At 41.1% G+C, this 19,734-nt stretch overlaps 6 non-coding genes across 6 annotated transcripts; 1 reads left to right on the top strand and 5 right to left on the bottom strand.

Moving 5' to 3' along the window:
- Positions 1 to 2,120: 2,120 nt before the first annotated feature.
- On the bottom strand, positions 2,121 to 2,193 carry trnav-uac (transfer RNA valine (anticodon UAC)). The gene has a single exon. It is a non-coding gene; the product is annotated as a tRNA-Val (tRNA).
- A 182-nt stretch (positions 2,194 to 2,375) lies between these two features.
- trnav-uac (transfer RNA valine (anticodon UAC)) lies at positions 2,376 to 2,448 on the bottom strand. Its single transcript has one exon. It is a non-coding gene; the product is annotated as a tRNA-Val (tRNA).
- A 486-nt stretch (positions 2,449 to 2,934) lies between these two features.
- trnav-uac (transfer RNA valine (anticodon UAC)) lies at positions 2,935 to 3,007 on the bottom strand. The gene has a single exon. It is a non-coding gene; the product is annotated as a tRNA-Val (tRNA).
- A 6,414-nt stretch (positions 3,008 to 9,421) lies between these two features.
- trnal-cag (transfer RNA leucine (anticodon CAG)) lies at positions 9,422 to 9,504 on the bottom strand. The gene has a single exon. It is a non-coding gene; the product is annotated as a tRNA-Leu (tRNA).
- Positions 9,505 to 10,983: 1,479 nt separating this feature from the next.
- Positions 10,984 to 11,066, bottom strand: trnal-cag (transfer RNA leucine (anticodon CAG)). Its single transcript has one exon. It is a non-coding gene; the product is annotated as a tRNA-Leu (tRNA).
- Positions 11,067 to 13,617: 2,551 nt separating this feature from the next.
- trnas-aga (transfer RNA serine (anticodon AGA)) lies at positions 13,618 to 13,699 on the top strand. Its single transcript has one exon. It is a non-coding gene; the product is annotated as a tRNA-Ser (tRNA).
- Positions 13,700 to 19,734: the final 6,035 nt, after the last annotated feature.

Below are 19,734 nucleotides of genomic sequence, written 5' to 3'. Positions count from 1 at the left end.
CTTTCTTTCATTCCAATTTCAGGTCTGTCAGTCACAGTGAAAACCACAAAATATACATACATACAATATACATGAAAATAATAATCTGACAAAATATAAGAATATAAGAAAATATTTAAATATGTACAAGATGGGAAAAACAAAATCTGCAACTTTTTAAGTATGCTAAATGTAAATGAACCAATCGTGCCGGTTGCCCTTATTGCCATATTGTGGTGTCTCAGAGTCTCATCTACCCCCCAGGGATGACGCGTTGAAGAGTTTTATTGCCTGTGGTAGGAATGATTTCCTGTAGCGGTCCATGCTGCATTTAAACTGTCGGAGCCTCTTTTGAGAAGGAGCTCCTCTGTAGGACCAGTGGGGGGTGGAGAGGGTGGTCAGTGTTATCCATGATAGATAACAGTTTGATCAGTGACCTCCTCTCCACCACAGCTTCAAATGTCCTGTTTGCAGCCGATCACGGAGCCAGCCTTCCTGATCAGTTTGTTCAGTCTGTTTGTGTCGCTGCTCTCGATGCTGCTGCCCCCCCCAGCAGATGGCGGAGGACAACAGAGCCTGGCCAGAACAGACTGGTAGAAGATCTCCAACATCCTGCTGCACACGTTGAAGGATCTCAGCTTCCTCAGGAAATAGAGTCTGCTCATCCCCTTCTTGTAAACGGCAGTGCTGTTGACCTTCCAGTTCAGCCTGCTGTCAATGTTGACACCCAGGTATCTGTACTCCCTCACCATCTCCACTCCACTTCCAGGATGCAAAGGGGCTGCGGAGCCGTTCCCTTCCTCCTGAAGTCGATCACCATCTCTCTGGTCTTATCCACGTTCAGAAGCAGGTGATTCTTACCAGACCATCCACAAAGTCACCCACCAGTGCCCTGTACTCTCCCTCCTGTCCATCCCTTATACACCCAACACTGCAGAGTCATCAGAAAACTCTTCTGTAGGTGAATGACTCTGAGTTGTACTGGAAGTCTGTGGTGTACAAGGCGAACAGAAAAGGAGACAACACAGTCCCCTGTGGGGCCCCCGTGCCACTCACCATCAACTCAACATCAGATGGAACACGGTCCAGACCGACAAACTGTGGTCTGTCTGTCAGTTGTCAGTGATCCAGGGACTATGGACGCACCAACACCCATCACCCGCAGCTTCTCACCTAGTAGCAGAGGCTGGATGGTGTTGAATGCACTGGAGAAATCAAAAATGTGATTCTCCACCATCCAGGTGCAAATGAGCTCGCTGCAGAAGATAGATGACAGCGTCGTCCACTCCCAGTCGAGGCTGGTAGCAAACTGTAGAGGGTCCAGAGAAGAACTCACCTGCGGCCTCAGGTAGGCCAAGACCAGCCTCTCCCGCACCTTCATCACATGGAATTGAGAGCCACTGGGCGGTAGTCCTTAAGGCCAGATGGAGTCGACTTCTTGGGGACCGGGACAAGGCAGGACGTCTTCCACCCTCTTCAGGCTCAGGCTCAGGTTGAAGAGGTGATGGAGAACACCAGACAGCTGACTGGCGCAGGTCTTCAGGACCCTGGGGCTGATGCCGTCCGGCCAGCAGCCTTGCGCTGGTGTACCTTTCCAGCTGTCTCTTTCACCTGGCCAGGTGTGAATGTCCTCTTCCCCCCATTGACACTTCAATGGGGGAGAGGAAATGGGAGGAGGGCTGACTACAGGGAGTGAGAAGGGAGGTGTGGAACAAAAGAGGGGGGGGAGGAGCAATGAGGGGGTGCAGGGGGTTGGTGGAGTGGTAGAGGAGGCAGTTCTACTGGGGATTGAAAACCAGGCCTTCTGCTTGTAGAGCAGACGTGATAACTACTACACTATGAAACCTCTGTAAAAGGCACAACCTGTCTCACTCCTTTGACATATATCACTAGACAAACAACAAAGACAGTCCATAATACAGTAATATTTTTCATTCATGGGTACACTGCCAAGAATGAGAGACAAAACATATTTGAAGAACCTTTAAGAAAGTCCATTTTCCATTCATTTTTACAATTCTATGTATAACTATGCCCTAATTGACTGAGAAAAGAAGGCATTGCTGTGGGTTTTTATTCAATTGTTGTTCGACCCTTTTCAAACGGTAACAGGACATAGTTCTCATTTCAAACCATAAGCCTGATTCCACTAGGGATTGAACCCAGGACCTTCTGCATGTAAAGCAGACGTGATAACTACTACACTATGGAACCTCTGACATACTGTCATCTTTAACATAATCAGAACAATACAGTAAAAATAATGGCTTGAGGTGAGGTTCTGAAAAGACATGGGCTATATTTTATTATTTTGCATTCAATTCTTTCTTAAGACTTTTTAAATAACAATTACCAGGTGGTACCAAATCCATAGTTCTTACTTTAAAGCATAAGTCTGGTTCCACTGGGGATTGAACCCAGGACCTTCTGCGTGTAAAGCAGATGTGATAACTACTACACTATGGAACCTCTGACGTACTGCATCTTTAACAAAATCGAACAATACAGGAAAATAATGGCTTGAGGCGAGGTTCTGAAAAGACATGGGCTTATATTTATTATTGCATTCAATTCTTTCTCAAGACTTTTTAAATAACAATTCCCATTTGGTACCAAATCCATAGTTCTTACTTTAAGGCATAAGTCTGGTTCCACTGGGGATTGACCCAGCACCTTCTGCGTGTAAAGCAGACGTGATAACTACTACACTATGGAACCTCTGTAATACTGTTATTTTTAACATAATCAGAACCATACTGTAAATAAATGGATGGAGGTCAGGTTCTAAGAAGTAAAACTAATGCAAGAGCACTGAAGAAGTCTTTCAGATAGACAATATGTCTTTGGAGCATGTTTTTTTTGATTGTCGAGTATAGTTCACTCCAATTTTAAGACTTTTCAAGGGACGCCTGCCAGGTGATAACAGGACATAGTTCTTACTTTAAACCTTAAATTTGGTTCCACTGGGGATTGAACCCAGGACCTTCTGCGTGTAAAGCAGATGTGATAACTACTACACTACAGAACCTCTGTGATCGCTTTTTCTTTATATAACCTGCATATAAATGTGACCTGAACCATAGACTGTAGAATTAGCTGTACTGTAGCTCCGGTTCTGAAAAGTGAAAACAATGCAACGGTGAACGAAGTGAAGTGAGGATTCTTTTCAGCACTGTAGCCAGGCTGACGGATGGTCACAGCTCTATTGAGCCAAGTATTCCCATAGCTCTTAGTAGTAACGACTTTATGAGATTCGTCAATGATAAAATTACAACTATTAGGAGCAAAATTCACCAAGACCTGCCTTTAACTGGCACTGACTTATCTCTAAAGTCAGGAACCTTAGAAACATCAGTAAAACCAGATACGTGTTTAGACTGCTTTGCTTCACTTGATCTTTATCAATTTAATTCAATTATTTCTTCATCTAAACCATCAACCTGCCTCTTAGACCCCATCCCGACTAGGCTACTTAAAGAAGTTTGACCATTAGTCAACACTTCTTTACTAGATATACCAATCTGTCTTTATTAACAGGCTATGTACCACAGTACTTTAAAGTAGCTGTAATTAAACCTCTTCTGAAAAAGCCCAACCTTGATCCAGATGTTTTAGCCAACTATAGACCTATATCCAACCTTCCATTTCTTTTTAAGATTCTTGAGAAAGCAGTCGCCAAACAGCTGTGCGACTTTCACAACTTTTGCCTAGTTCTCTATTCTGTCGGGGCTTAACTCTGTCTACCCAACATCTTCTTTTTTTTCTTGTTCTGTCTTGGCAAGAAGTATTATGCTTTTGGTTGTCTGTCCATCTCAACATCAGAATCAGAAACATTTTATTGATCTGTGAAGGGAAACTCTTAAAAAAGGACTGCTCCTTCGAGCCGGATTTGAACCAGCGACCTAAGGATTTCAGGTTCATGCCCCTACAGTTCTCCACTCTACCAACTGAGCTATCGAAGGGAGATAACATACAGAACACACTTCCCATTCTTGTTGATGTGATAACGCAGGACCCCTTGGGGGGATTTTCTGAATCATCAGGGACTGTAGCTCAGTGATAGAGCGCACTTCCAGTCTCAATGCCCAGATGTATTACAAGATTTGAACTTTGCATCGTGCAGTGATGGTGGTATAGTGGTGAGCATTGGTGCCTTCCAAGCAGTTAACATGGGTTTGATTCCCAGCCATCGCATTAGCTTTCTTTGAGTGATGTTAATTGCTTTATTTGACAAGAAGTCAGCAGAAAGGTTACTTGCACAACCTGGTTTGATAAAACATTAGATCTCTTTGGGCTGCACGATTATGGCCAAAGTTATAATCACGATTAGTTTGATCAATATAGATTATCACAATTATTTGTTGATTTTCTACTTCAAAGTGCCGAAAGGAAGCTTTCACCAATCGAAAAAAAAAACCTTCGCAAAGAAAAAGCCAATACTTTATTAAAAAATGCCAAACTTTATTAAAAAATGTTATCACACTTTGTCATTTTTCTCTGGCATTGTTGATTATTAGAATATTGTAACCAGCATTAAGTGAGTAGGTTTAGGTCTGTGTGAATATGGGCTGAGCATTTACCTGGACTGAATATGTGAACATCTTCTTTTGCATTTTCACTGTAAAGAGCCATTACTCCTCCATGTAGGGTAGGGATGAGCGAGTACAGCATTATCTGTATCTGTATCTGTATCTGTTTACCACATGAATTATATGTATCCGATCCGTACTCGGACTGGGCGGGGCCTAAACCGGAAGTGGTCAGATTTAACCAGGAAGGGGGTCGGGTTCTCTTGAAATGTGCGGGGCTTTAACCGGTATGTTATTTAAGCCTGTAATTGATATAAGTTGATCAAAATTGTTATATTTATTGTTGATTTGAAACTATTTACATGACAGCATCAAGCTTCAGATCAGTGGTGTTGTCATGGTTACAAACAAACTATATACAGAACGTTTTGCAACAATGAATACAACACATGCGGTTGCAATTATGAAGTAAAATGTAATGAAAAAGAGTTTTCATACTCAATATAACTTTTACTTTTTATTTTTTTTATGATCAGTGTGATTATTTTTTTTTTGGTTCTTTTTTATTTTTATTTCCACACCGTGTGTGTGTGTGTGTGTGTGTGTGTGTGTGTGTGTGTGTAAGAGAGAGACACAGAGAGAGAGGGGGCGGGGGCAGCTGACAGTAAAAAAAAAAAAATCTCCGATGGCAGAGACGCAACTGGAGTCGCATTTAAAACAAGCAGCATGTCTGAAACCCACGTTCAGCAGAAATCTACTGGTTACCATGTAAGGACTACAACCCCACGTTCACCAGAAATCTACTGGTTACTATGTAAGGACTACAAACCGAAGTTAAAAACAAACCTGAAGCTGAAGAAACCCTAAACGTTAACGGAACAGATCCGCAGACCCGACTGCCTGCCTGACGGAGCGGGAGAGCGAGCGAGAGAGAGAGAGAGAGAGAGAGAGAGCATTTCTCCATGTTCTGTGTGTGTGTGATTGATCCGAGCGGGTTTGTAGGCGGGGGGGGGGCGCTGTGATTATCACAGAACGCTGCGCGGCCAGTTGAGGAGTTTTATTCAATCCGAGCACGGATATTGACTCATATTACTCGGATAATACTTGTACTCTGCAAAAGTGCTTTATCCGTACCGGATACTCGTTTCAGCCGGATACTCGGATCACCCCTAATGTAGGGCGTCAGAATTTGGGTTTCTTGAAAATGGTTCTTTGAGTACAGGTAAACTTAGAATGCTAAAACAGGATTTAGAAGAAAAGAAGAAAAATGTTTGAGGGGCAAAAATGAAAAGCACTCAAGATCTGATATAAATAGAGAAAAATAAGCAATGTTCTAATCAGTGGTTGAAAGAAGCCAAATGTAAAAAAAAAAGAAAAAAAGAGGGTGCATCAACAGTTAACTCCAGAGAAGACAGAAAACAAAGAAAGGACATATGAACGCTGTCACTAACGCATTTTCTCTCTATCCAAGTCCTAAAGATGGCAAACAAAGTTCCTGGGGCTTGAGGGAAGAACAACAGAGGACCAGAAGCAGGAGGCTGTGAAAAAATACAAGGAGATGCAATGGTTTGGTGGCTAGAGACTGTGCAGCCCGGTCCTGGTTCCACCTGCTCAGGCCTTCTAGCAGAAACAGCTGAAAGTTTAGGCTGTTGGCCTTTGTTCCTGAAATTAAAGTTGTACTGTGTTAACATTTTGCCTTCCCTCATTATTGAGAAGAACATTAAACACTATATTATAATATAATGTAATATAAATGATTTTACATTAAATAGTAGTGCTGGGTACCATTTCAAGGGATAATTTGGGCTGCACTGGACCAGCAGAGGGTGCAGCACCAGTTGGAGCAGCAGGGTCAGCAGCAGTTGACGGAGCTGGGCCAGCTGCAGCAGCAGGTGTGGCTGTCTGCACATTAGTTTTCTAATACAAATATCAAAGAAATCAACAGCCACAGATAAAAGTCAATTTTAACAACATACATTATGGTTGCATCTTTAGTATATTTCTATAAGTATCCCAATTAACTTTACTTTCTTAGTGTAAAATCTACATGTGCAGACCTGTGCTCCACCAAAAAGAGACATCTGCCCCCGCTGCTGTAATTAACCGAACTGTACTAAAATGGCCTCCACAGTCACCAGATCTCAACCCAATAGAGCATCTTTGGGATGTGGTGGAACGGGAGCTTCGTGCCCTGGATGTGCATCCCAAATCTCCATCAACTGCAAGATGCTATCCTATCAATATGGGCCAACATTTCTATGAAGAATCAGGTCAAACACAGTATTAGTATGGTGTTCCTAATAATCCTATAGGTGTTTGTATGTGAGTGTCGAGTATTGTTATTGTTGGATTCAGGTCCAAATTTTGACATTTTAGTGCAATGCAAAGGTGCATAACAGATTGCTTTCTACTTACGTGGAGCGATGCAAAGCAGGGGGGGCCAACTAGTCAAGGAACAGCAAGAGACTTGGTATTTAAGAATACAAACTGACTATGTGACAGATGTGTAATCTGTCATGTCCTGCCTTCTGAAGATCTAGCCAGGAGCCATTCCTCGCCTAAAACAATATGAGTCATTCCAGTAAGTGAACAGGAAACTCACATCTACAAAGATAAACTTGGAAGATATGACTCCCTGATGGTCTAGTGGCTAGGATTTGGTGCTCTCACCGCTGCGGTCTGGGTTCAATTCCTGGTCAGGGCTTGACAGATGCAGGTGTAACATTTGAAAGACTAAGTTCCTGGACTTGTTTTTGGTTGATTTGTATTTGTCAAATTCTTCCTCATTAATTTAACGCTAGAACCCCAACATTTTAAAGACTACCATTTCTTTTAAATCAGACCCCCGACAGCGGATGTCTCCTTTTGTCATCATTGATGGGTCATAAACACTTTATCTGCCTCTATGTCAATAACAATTCTTTTCATTTTTTCAAACAGTAACTTGTAATGGTAAATTACATTTAACCAATGATTTTCATATTAATTATTCATGATAAGATCTCCAATGACTCTCAGATTATATGACTTCTGTATCTTTCCTCAGTGTCTTCTCCTTGTAGGAGACAACTGAATTTGCTATGACTTTGCATTTGTCCTCCAAGGACAAATGGCCTAAAGTCTGACAGAACCAGTTTTGTGTTTATCATAGCAGGTCCCAGGTCAAGACCATGGCCTATCCAAGAGACAAGATGTTCTTTTTCAGCTAAGATAGAACGACCGGTCAAGACACTTGACACAAGGAGGGCAGATTCAGAAATACTTAATGGAACTAACTGTCTGCCTGAGGTCCACTGATTGTTATGTTTGAGATTAAACTTTTTTCCAAACAAGGGTTTTTCGCCTCTGGGGGCACTGGATATAATGAAGTGTATCACTGATTGTATTCACACAGAACTGTTGTCACTCTGTAACTTTGTGCATTGTGAAGGCTGTTCTTGTCATTTTGATTTTTCTCTGCAGAAAACAATTAAACTTTCACCGGAGACTAAACTTTGATTCAGTTTGCAGCCTTCAGTCTTTATTCTATATACAGAGTCTTAATTCCAGCCAAATTCCTCCCTTGCTGTAACAAGAAACTTCTACTACAGTTTGGCGTCACAAATAGGATTTCAAGGAGGAATCAGAAAGGGACTCCACCGGTGACTGATGAGGGCATGCATCCAGGGATCTGATGATCACCTGCCTCTAAACTTCACCAAACATCTTTGAGAGACAGAGGGTCAGAAACCACTGAGGGCTCGCTGAGTCCACTCTGAAATCCAAACGACAAGGAAGCAATTTCAAACAGCGGGGTAAGTTAAAGTTTCAATTCTGTTGGATAAATGATTTAAATTGGACAAATATTGACTGTGATTTAACTGAGGGATTCGGTGAAAGTTATCTTTTGTTTTGTAAAACTTTGGGTTGTGTACAAAACAGGAGAAAAGAGAAGGTTTTTTTTCCAATTCTTCTGGTCACACTTGGCACTATTTCACAACTTTTGTCTGAAGTTCTCTATTCTGTCAGGGCTTAACTCTGTCTCCCCAACATCTTCTTTTTTTTTCTTGTTATGTCTCGGCAAGAAGTTATTATGCTTGTGGGTCGTCTGTCCATCTCTACATCAGAATCAGAAATACTTTATTTATCCGTGAAGGGAAACTCTTGAAAAGAGGGTTCCTTCAAGCCGTATTCTTCAAATTTTGCAAAAACATTCACAAGAACTCGTAAATCAATGATGAGATTTTGGGGGTCAAAGGTTCAATGTCAAGGTGACTGCGTCTTCATGTCTGTCCATCCGATTCTTGTGAATGCAAGATCTCCAGAACTGTACTTGTATTTCTCCTGAACTGGTGTATTTGGTTGTTGTTAAGCCCCAGTGGCCTAATGGGTAAGGCACTGGCCTCCTAAACCAGGGATTGCGGGTTCAAGTACCACCTTGGGTGATTTTCAGCAGAGTGGCTCAGCGGAAGCGTGCTGGGCCCTTAACCCACAGGTCGATGGATCGAAACCATCCTCTGCTAATCTCCTTTGCTGGTGACACAAGGGTAGACAATCAGAAAGGGTGATGCAACAAGAAATTATGACCCTCAACCTGATTTCCATGGTGAGATGAATCATGATATAACTGCCGTAATTGTTGACAGCACCGTGAAAAGTAATGTTCTTGAGGAAAATCATGTTCTGGCAGCTTATTTTGACAAATCGACATCCACTACCCTCAAGTCATGCTGTCTTTCCAGTGATGTGATTGGTAAGTGGTTGGGCTGTATACAGGTTTTAATCATATCCATCGGTTTAAAGACGCTCACAAAACGCTGTACTTGCAATCGCGTTTCTCGTGCAGAGTCATGTCCTCTTAAATACAAAGAACTGCTAAGTTCTTTATTCCCAATATCAACTCTCAGAGATTAGTTCCAAATTAAAACAATTGTTGTCAGAAGTGGGATTTGAACCCACGCCTCCAGAGGAGACTGCGACCTGAACGCAGCGCCTTGGACCGCTCGGCCATCCTGACTGATCCAATAAACTTTCAGTAAGACCTGTTTAAAAAATTATAATTTAGTAAATTAAACATGTCATGATATAGTTTCTCAGTCATCCATATCATAGTTAACAAGGGAAGGTTTCTCAACTGTCAGCCCAAATATTTGGGCGTTCATGGAGACATGGAAGAAAGTCACCAGGGTGGCAATGTGCTTGACAATGGCAATACATTGCACGGGATGTGAAAGCAATGTGCAATACAGGCCAAATCCTATGGTGGGAATCAAGATCCACCAATGTTTCTGTCTACAATGTCCACCTGAATCCAGAAATGTCCCAGCCAGATGGGAAATAGACTGACAATTGGGTCAATATTGTGCAATTATCTTCAAAATGTCCAACTGAGTCCACAATTACACCTGCCAAATGGGAAATAAACTAATAACTGTCTTCATGGTCTAAATGTGTCAAATATTGTCGTACATTGCCCACATTGAGTCCAGATGTGTTGGTTCCTGATCCATGCTATTACCCCAAAAGATCAGAACTATGCCAAGGGCACCTGGATTTGGTAAAAGGTTCTCCGCAGAGGTTTTGTCTTTAATCCAAGAGACTTCTTTAGTGGGTTTTTTTACACAGAAAGGGTTGGACACAGTGCCCACTCCTCCACCCATATCTGACAATTGAAAGCTGTGGGGAAAGGGGGTTCCAAAGCTAATAGACCATTCAACAAGCAATTCTGATGCACTATCCTGGCCCATTCAGGATGAACACTGTATACTCTGACTGCAGCAACACAAGTTCAAATTTCAGTGATACCTAATTTTTATGGTGATTACGAGACTGAATGCAAAGTGTGTATCCCCCATGTTTCTCAAAGCCTATCACTTCCAGTCAATACTGTCAAATTTGGAGCTCCTTCCAATTACATTAACAACCAGGTGACTCCTCAACATGACCCCACCAACGTACTGTTTACAGTCTAAATGACCAAGGAGAATAACTCTGTTAGCTTACTTTAAACTAGATGTGAAAAGTTGAAAGGTTGATCTTTTTCACCTATACTGTGACTTAGAAACAGGTTCCACTGAGACTTGAACTTAGACCGCTGGATTCACAGTGCAGAGTGCTACCCATTACACCATTGAACCTTTAAAAGTGTTGCAAGGGTTTGCTAGGCAGTTTCTTTCATAATATCCACATGTGTGGTATTAAAGGCACACAACAATCACAACAATTATTGGCCAACTTAAGTCATTTAGTTAGCTAAGCGTTCAGAGGATGTGGGAAAAAGCAAGTCAAGAACAGGTTTTAAAGGACTTGCCACAGACAGTGAAGACAGCAGTAGATATGTCTACTGTGTACAAACACATGGTAACTTTACATCTGTTGACAATAAAGATGCCCACAAAACCCTGTAGTGGCCATTGAGTTTCTTGCGCACATTCATGTCCTCTTAAATACATAGAACTGCTTTATTCCCAATATCATGTCTCAGAAAAACAGTAGATGTCAGAAGTGGGATTTGAACCCACGCCTCCAGTGGAGACTGCGACCTGAACGCAGCGCCTTGGACCGCTCGGCCATCCTGACTGATCCAACAAATACTTTGTAGGACCTGTCTCAAAAATTATAATATAGTAAATTAAACATGTCACGATACAGTAGGTTCTCAGTCATCCATGTCATAGTTAACAAGGGAAGGTTTCTCAACTGTCAGCCCAAATATATGAAGACATGGAGACATGGAAGAAAGTCACCAGGGTGGCAATCTGTTATAGTACCACTGTATGCATGTGTACCTGCATGCATTTCAAAATGTAGGCCAAGAAAAAAAAGAAACAGAGCCATATTCAAACAAAAAAAAGAATTTGACAGCAGAAAGCCCCATTTTAAGGACACACAGCAGACCTACAACGAAATTGTAATTGAACTGCTTTGAAAATAGTAAGAACCTTCTTCATCACAAACCTGACGGTGCAGTACTTGATCCACATGGATCCACTTGCTGTCCCTCTGGCTGTTCCTCTCTCTGTCCCATTTATGTTTTCTTCTCCTCACTCTCTTCTTCATTCTCCTCACCCTCTTCTTCATCTTCCTCACCCTCTGGAATATCCCTCTCTGTGTCAGAGCCCTCACTTTCATCACACGCCCTCTCTCCAAACTCCCAGAACTCCTCTGGCTCTTCCTGCTCTCCAGTCCCTTGATTTGTTTCTCTCACTGCTGTTTTTCTCACTTTTTGTTTACTAGGGCTCTATACCGCTTCCTCGTTTCATGATAAATGTTAGAAGAAGAAAAAACGTAGGGGTATGCATTACATTTCCCTCCCTACTCAACCTGGGCATAAAGCCTGTCGATTACTTTACACAAACGTAGTTATTTGTTAACGCAATGCAACAGCAAAGACGGATGAAGTTACGTGTTCAAAGTACTGACTTCCCGTACTCAAGTAGAAGTAGACTTAATTGTGTTAACAAATACTCTGGTAAAAGTAGAAGTACTGATTTAACTTCTTTACTCAAATACAAGTAACAAAGTACAGGCTTGGAAATTTACTTAAAGTATGAAAGTAAAAGTAGCCTTGCTGATGTTACTAGAGAGCACGCTGAGAAACTTCAGTGGACATTGAGAAAAGGCAAGGCAGCTTTATTTGTATAGCACATTTCAGCAACAGGGCAATTCAAAGTGCTTTACACAAAATCAGTTAAACAGATAAAACACTAGTAAAAACAGTTAAAAATCATAAGCATTAAAAACCGGTAAAACACATGAATAGACAGTTAAAAAAAATAGACACATAAAACACAAGAATAAAAGTTACAGTGCAGCATAAGAAATTTAAAGAAATGAGCAGTCATTTAAAGAAAGGCAGCATCAAAAAGGAAGGTCTTCAGCCTTGATTTAAAAGAACCGAGAGTAGCAGCGGATCTGCAGGTTTCTGGGAGTTTATTCCAGATATGAGGAGCATAGAAACTGAAAGCTGCTTCACCCTGTTTAGTTCTGACTCTGGGGACAGAAAGTAGACCTGTCCCAGATGACCTGAGAGGTCTGGGGGGGTCATAGTGTAGTAGCAGATCAGAAATATATTTTGGACCTAAACCGTTAAGTGATTTATAAACTAGCAAGAGTACTTTGAAATCAATTCTTTGAGACACAGGAAGCCAGTGTAAAGACTTCAGAACTGGAGTGATGTGATCCAGTCTCTTGGTCTTAGTGAGGACCTGAGCAGCAGCGTTCTGAATCAGCTGTAGCTGTCTGATTGATTTTTTAGGGAGACCTGTAAAGACCCCGTTACAGTAGTCAAGTCTACTGAAGATAAAGGCATGGACCAGTTTTTCCAAATCCTGTTGACACATAAGTCCTTTAACCCTTGATATATTCTTAAGGTGATAGTAGGCTGACTTTGTTATTGTCTTAATGTGGCTGGTAAAGTTCAGGTCTGAGTCCATGACTACACCAAGATTTCTGGCTTTGTCTGTTGTTTTTAACATTGTTGTTTGAAGCTGAGCGCAGACAGCAAAAGGCTCTTTATTCTTTATTCTTTATTTGCCATTGCCTACATTTTAAATGTCTGTCTGCCAATAGGTCTAAAACATATATAAACATATAGCTTATTTCTTGTGACAGAGACTGGGACTCCAGGTTAATAAGATTCTGACCGAGTAGCAAGACATGAATTCAAGTGGGATTTTGTGAGAAGTCTGTGTATGTTCCCATCCAATTAGATTCAATTTGGTATTGATGATCAAAAATAATAACTAACTCCTGTGAAATTATTTGAAACTTAATGAGGACTAGATTAGGATTTAAAAAGATTTAAAGCTGAATCTGGTTTTCAATTTGGCCCAGGTGTGTCTGTTAAAACACCAACGGAGACAACTTCTCTCTGTTGATGCTTTATTACAATCAAGCATCAGGATAAAGATGGGGGGGGGGGGGGTTAGCTCTGCTAAGGCTGTGTGTGTGGTAATAAAATAAATAAATAACATTGTAAAGGCTACCATACACAATGTATAGGAATCTTACAGTGACGAAAATAAGTATATGAACACCCTGCTATTTTGCAAGTGCAGCTTAGGCATTATATGGTGTGTTGAGGTGCTACAGGAACATTTCTGCAAACAGTCCTAGCAGGGCTCATCATGTTGTTGTGGCCGAGTGGTTAAGGCGATGGACTAGAAATCCATTGGGGTCTCCCCGCGCAGGTTCGAATCCTGCCGACAACGAGCGCTGTTTTTTAAGAGTGGTACCAAACCAATGACACATCAGAGTATACCAAATCGCAGATGTGCCTTCATAAACAATACTGTCTTATCTCATAGGTACTGGAAGCAACCAGTCTCCACCAATGTATTTCTTATCAATCTGTGTTACAAGATTTGCAGTGAACGTTGTATTGTCCAGCAGAAAGGCAACGGGTGTGTTACTTTTCAACTATGATTTATATCGTAGCAGTGCAAGCATTTTGCCCAGGTTTGATTTCAAGCCACCGCATATTTCAATTTCCTTGCGGGAGTCATCCCAAAAGGATTAATAAAGATAAGTGTAAGTCTATCTCAGAAAAAAGTCAAAAGAATTTCAAAATCTTCAGGGGATGTAGCTCAGTGGTAGAGCTCATGCTTTACATGTATGAGGACCTGGCATCTCCAGCAGGTATTATGGTAGAGTCTTTAAAAGAGCTGCAGAAGATATTACCTCCTGTGATAATCTGACTGGTAGAAAGCACTTTAAACGTACATGTTTTACAGTTTCTATTTACAGTATTTATTACCTGTAGTGTAGTATATTTACTGTATTACACTCCAGTTTTTATGGGTGTTACAGCGGGAATAAAAGGTATGAGCACTGTAGTTTCTTTTTTTATGGGTGAAATAATCTCAACATGCCATTAAGTTTACTCTTCAGCAGGTGGAGACATTTCACTTCAGACACTTGCAACATCAGATGCTTTGTTAAACATCAACAGACTGGAAATAGACTTGATACTGATACAAAGCACAGGAATTAGAAGAGGATGGTTTCAATCCCTCAACCTCTGGGTTATGGGCCCAGCACGCTTCAGTGTCTGTGATTGACATTTTGAGGGGAGATTTGGGACCCTGTGGCAACCAAGGTTCCAACAGCTTACGGGTAGTAAAGTTAAACATTTGGTAGACCTTGCAACTATCTTTTATTTGAGCTCCCTTATTACTCACACATTGATTATTCACATGTAAGACTTGTGATTGGCTGGTGTTTTTAAAAAAAAAAGGGCATTGTGAGTACAGCTATAAACATCAGTAAGGAGTCTACCAAGTTGCCTCTTATCATTTTAGTTTGGACACCCAGTGAGGCTTACAATGTAAAGAGAGGAGCCTGGTTGGGCTAGAACTCTCCTCTGCTGGATCGGGCTGTACTGCACCGCCTAATATACACCCTTGACATATGGATAGTCCTAATATTTATATACAGGCTTATATTGCAATCTCGTCACCCTACATGTAGGTGTACCTATATTTAAATAAACACACAGTAGCAAAGCTTATGCAGTGTTTTTTAATTTTACCTGTGTTTTTTTCTGTGAGGGAAACTCTGTCCGGCTTATTTATGTAGCATGGAAGCTAGCGTTAGCTAACTAGCAGCCAGCCTGCTTCCAAACAAATACTTTTTAATTATCTCAACACTTTTTAACAGTCAAACTGAAACACTGGCGGTGAGCTCCAGGTCCTCCAGCTGCAGACGGACATGGATAGCTTCAGACCCGCTCACCACTAGTGTTGGTGGATTAGCAAGCTAGCGTTAGCAAACTAACACCGCTTATAAATAAATACATTTTAATTATCCTAACACTTTAAACAGTCAAACTGAAACACTGGCGGTGAGCTCCAGGTCTTGCAGCCACGGACGGACCGCCATCAATGGGTATAATGCGTGCCTTTTAAATTACATTTTTATTTTTTTTAGCAGGCTGGTTGGTTAGTTTGCTAACGCTAGCTTGCTATTCCACCAACACTGGCGGTGGGCTCCCGGGGGGTTGCGCCGCTGCTATCGGGTCTGGAGCTTTCCATGTCTCGCTGGAGATCAGATCCCGTTGAGGTCGGCAGCGGAGATTTCTAGCGATGTTTCCCCGCTGGCCGAGCCCCACGTGACGGCGGACCGTCTGCGTCTGCAGCACCTGGAGCTCCAGTGTTTCAGTTTAACCTGGATTGATTATTATATGAATACAATGGTGTCATGCTAGTCAACCAGAGTATTTCTACCTAATTTCCCTCTCCAAAATCACTTCAGAAGAGTAATGTTAGTCACAGCGCTTACTTGCTTTGGTGTTTGTAAAGCAATAAAGTTCAACAAAGAATATGAAGGTAAATATGGTGCTAATGTGAGAGCGCGTAGATGTGATGTGAGCACTTAGAGAATATGATTTGACAGCTTGTAGAAAAAAATTCTGTACTTGTATAAAATTACTTTATTTAATTTTTTTTTCACTTCAGTCACTTTTCCACAGCGGCGAGTCTGCACCCTCGACTTTTGCAACACTTCTTGCGATACATTTGGTGCAAAACTAAGTTGTACCTGTGGACTTAGTCTGTGGAGCTCTGCGCCAACAGGATGGGGGGGAGGGGGCAGCAGGGTTTTTATCTCCAGATGAGGGACAACTCTGTCCGGCTTATTTATGAAGCATGAAAGCTAGCATAAGCTTACTAGCATCTAGCCCGCTTCTAAATACTGTAAATACCTTTAATTATCTCAACACTTTTTAACAGTTAACGTGAATGACAGTGACTGCATGTTGCTTCCTCTAAATTTCAGGTTGTGGTCGACTAGCGAGGCCAGTTCGTCAGTTTGATAAACTGACCAGACCTGCATGCCTCTTGTTTCTTTGGGCTAGTTGTATTAGCTTTAGCCTGGCTGGTAGCAGCTTTCTGCTTGATTCTTTAAGCTAACTATATTAGCTTTAGACCGGCTGGTAGCAGCTTTCTGCTTGTTTCTTTAAGATAACTATTTTAGCTTTAGACCGGCTGTAGCAGCTTTCTGCTTGTTTCTTTAAGCTAACTATTTTAGCTTTAGCCTGGCTGGTAGCGCCTTTCTGCTTGTTTCTTTAGGCTAACTATATTAGCTTTAACCTGGCTGGTAGCAGCTTTCTGCTTGTTTCTTTAAGCTAACTATATTAGCTTTAGCCTGGCTGGTAGCAGCTTTCTGCAGTAGGAAATGGCCGGGAGACGTTGTGATTATGTTGCATTAATCAGGGGGTTTAGTTTGTATTTGAGGAGAACATAAACACCAACTACTGTAGCGTCACTTACTACCCATCAAATACTATGACATCACTGTGTCAGAGGCAGCTGTTGCCAACGGTAGGCTACTTTTCTACACACGGAGAGCCTCACTTCCCATACCAAACCCCGTCGACTAACGTCACATCCACACGTTGCCCACATGGCTACCTGTCTTAAAGGGAACGGTCGGATGGTAATAATCATGTAAAGGAGAAACGGTGAAAGGTTACTTTTCTATCAAGCAGCAAAAAAGTATTAACGTCAACATCGTAACGTCCTGCAATGTGACTTTCGCGCATGCGCACATCGCGATGTCAATGCTAAAACACAATATTGTTCAGCCCTAACTGACGGTATACTTCAGTAAGCTAGTTTGCCACTTTTATCTTGGGTAATGCCACATGTAAGTATATCTTAGTTTATTTAGATACCCAACATAGGTTATACTACGTACACTGTATAACAATACATTACGTGTTTCTTTATTTCATCTTACATTTTTGCTAGCCTGTAAAAATCAGCCTGTAGTTATATTGTTTTTACAATTATCTTTGTTTAATATCTGTGACTCATTACTATCTAAGTAACTGGTCATTGTGTTTTCTCCCAGTTTCACCCTTTGTTACTCAAATAAACGTGTTACAAGGATCCCGGTCGCCAGTGCTTGATGGTGGAAGGTGTTTAGCTGCTGGTCAGATTGCACAGCGTTACGTACGTGAAGGACAAGACATATTTCATGGTAAGTATTTCCAGGTAATCTCTGCACCTCTGTTAATCTAATATTACCATGTAATAAAATTGAAACAGGCAGTTTTGCATTTTCCACCACTGATTCATGGTTTTTATTTCAGAAACTACCGGAAGCATTTCCAAGTAATCACTACACCTCTGTTTTTGTATTATTACCATGTAATTAAATCGAAACAGGCAGTTTTGCATTTTGCACCACTGCCTTCTAAATCTCTAACCATGTGCCATTTCTTGCCTAAAACAATATAACCAACAATATGTTAAATTAAATTTGATAGATCTAACTCCCTGATGGTCTAATGGCTAGGATTTGGTGCCCTCACCGCCGCGGCCGGGGTTCTATTCCCGGTCAGGGAATGGTCAGGACTTGACAGATACAGATTTAAAAGAGCAAGTTTTTGGTTGATTTGTCAAATTCTTCCTCATTAGTTTAACGTTTTAAAGAGTACCATTTCCTTTAAATCAGACCCCCGACAGAGGATGTCTCCTTTTGTCATCATTGATGGGTCATAAACACTTCATCTGCCTCCATCTCAATAACAATTCTTTTCATTTTTTCAAGCAGTAACTAACCCCTAACCAACATTTTTAACTGAAAACCAATGTATGTGAGAGTCAAGTAATGTTATTGTTGGATTCAGGTCCAAATTTTGACATTATAGCGCAATGCAAAGGTGCATAACAGATTTTTTTTCTACATACCCGGAGCGATGCAAAGCAGGGGTGGCCAACTAGTCAAGGAACAGCAAGAGACTTGGTATTTAAGAATACAAACTGACTATGTGACAGATGTGTAATCTGTCATGTCCTGCCTTCTGAAGCTCTAGCCAGGAGCCATTCCTCGCCTAAAACAATATGAGTCATTTCAGTAAGTGAAAAGAAAACTCACATCTACAAAGATAAATTTGAAAGATGTGACTCCCTGATGTTCTAGTGCAGGGCTATTCAATTAATTTGGAATTGGGGCCAGTTCATGAAACTGAGGCAAAATAAGGGGCCGGAGAATATGAGTATTATAGTAACAAATAAAGAAATTACAACAACATACTGAAGGAGTCAATATATTCTATTTTGTAAATGCAGAACAACGTATGCATATTGTGGTACACTAAGACACACAGGTCCATGACATTGTTCCATTCAAAAGACAATACAATGTTGAAAAATCAGAGACAGACAATTAGAGAAATGCAGTTAACTAACAGAAAACATCCACTTAATTGCACATAACTGTACAAAATTTACAGCTCATTATCCTCAATTGACAATGAAGAGATACATTTCAGTGTTACAAGTAAAGAGGGAAATAATCCTCAGAAATATCAAACTGTCCCCGTTCTCCACTGGTTGAAAATAGAAATGCAGCTAAATGGAAACTTAATACAACACACGCTTTTTCCTTCTAAAAAAATAAAATAGACTGCCCCATAAATCCTCACATGGACTACTACTGTACTCACTTTGTCCAGTTTGAACATAAATCAGACACCTTAACAATCAGTCTAGGTCAGCCATATCACAGATATTTAAGAATGCAGTCATTTGAGTGACAGGCAACGACCAACAAAATAAAACCAAAGTGCATAGTGTGGTACAGAATAGAATTAAAACAACATAACAGTGCATGGCACTTTATCAAGGCAAAAGATTTCAAACTGCATTCAGCAATAATACTACATCAAGAAAAATTGAAGTGCATAACATGGAGTGACAAACATGTTAATTGCATCATAGTGTTCAAAATCCTCATTTCTTGCTTGACTAATTATGCCTGTTACCTTGCATGTAGTTTGCCAACATTTGTCATCTAATGAGAGAAATGGCATTTTTTTGACTTGGCAAGAGCAGTGAAGTCAGGTGTATATGTTGTCAAGGCAATGCGCAAGCAGTGTTGCAGATGCTGGTCAGTGAGGGATATGCGATTGTGAGTTTTAATGGCATTCATGTGTGAGAATGATGACTCACAAGTGTATGTTGAGCCAAACATTGTCAAAAGAAAAAGTGCAAGACCCCTTGAATGTGGAAATTTCTCTCGGCTGACTTCACGGGTCCAGAATTTTTCAAAACCTGCTTGCTGTAATGACTGTCGCAAGTCATCTGATGACTGAATGTCAATGATTTCCAGTTGAAAAGACCCCTCATCCAATGACGATACCAGCTCCTTCCCTTTCAATGCAAAGTCTGCCTCAACATTCACACAGAAAGGGTCCTTCACAAATCTCATCACTTCACTAGAGATGCTGAAATCCCGCAAA

The sequence above is a fragment of the Etheostoma spectabile genome, unplaced genomic scaffold (assembly GCF_008692095.1).
Source record: "Etheostoma spectabile isolate EspeVRDwgs_2016 unplaced genomic scaffold, UIUC_Espe_1.0 scaffold00019119, whole genome shotgun sequence".
In the NCBI taxonomy this organism is placed as follows: Eukaryota; Metazoa; Chordata; class Actinopteri; order Perciformes; family Percidae; genus Etheostoma; species Etheostoma spectabile.
The sequence above is the reverse complement of the archived record's forward strand: the minus strand, read 5'-3'. Positions and strand labels throughout refer to the sequence as shown.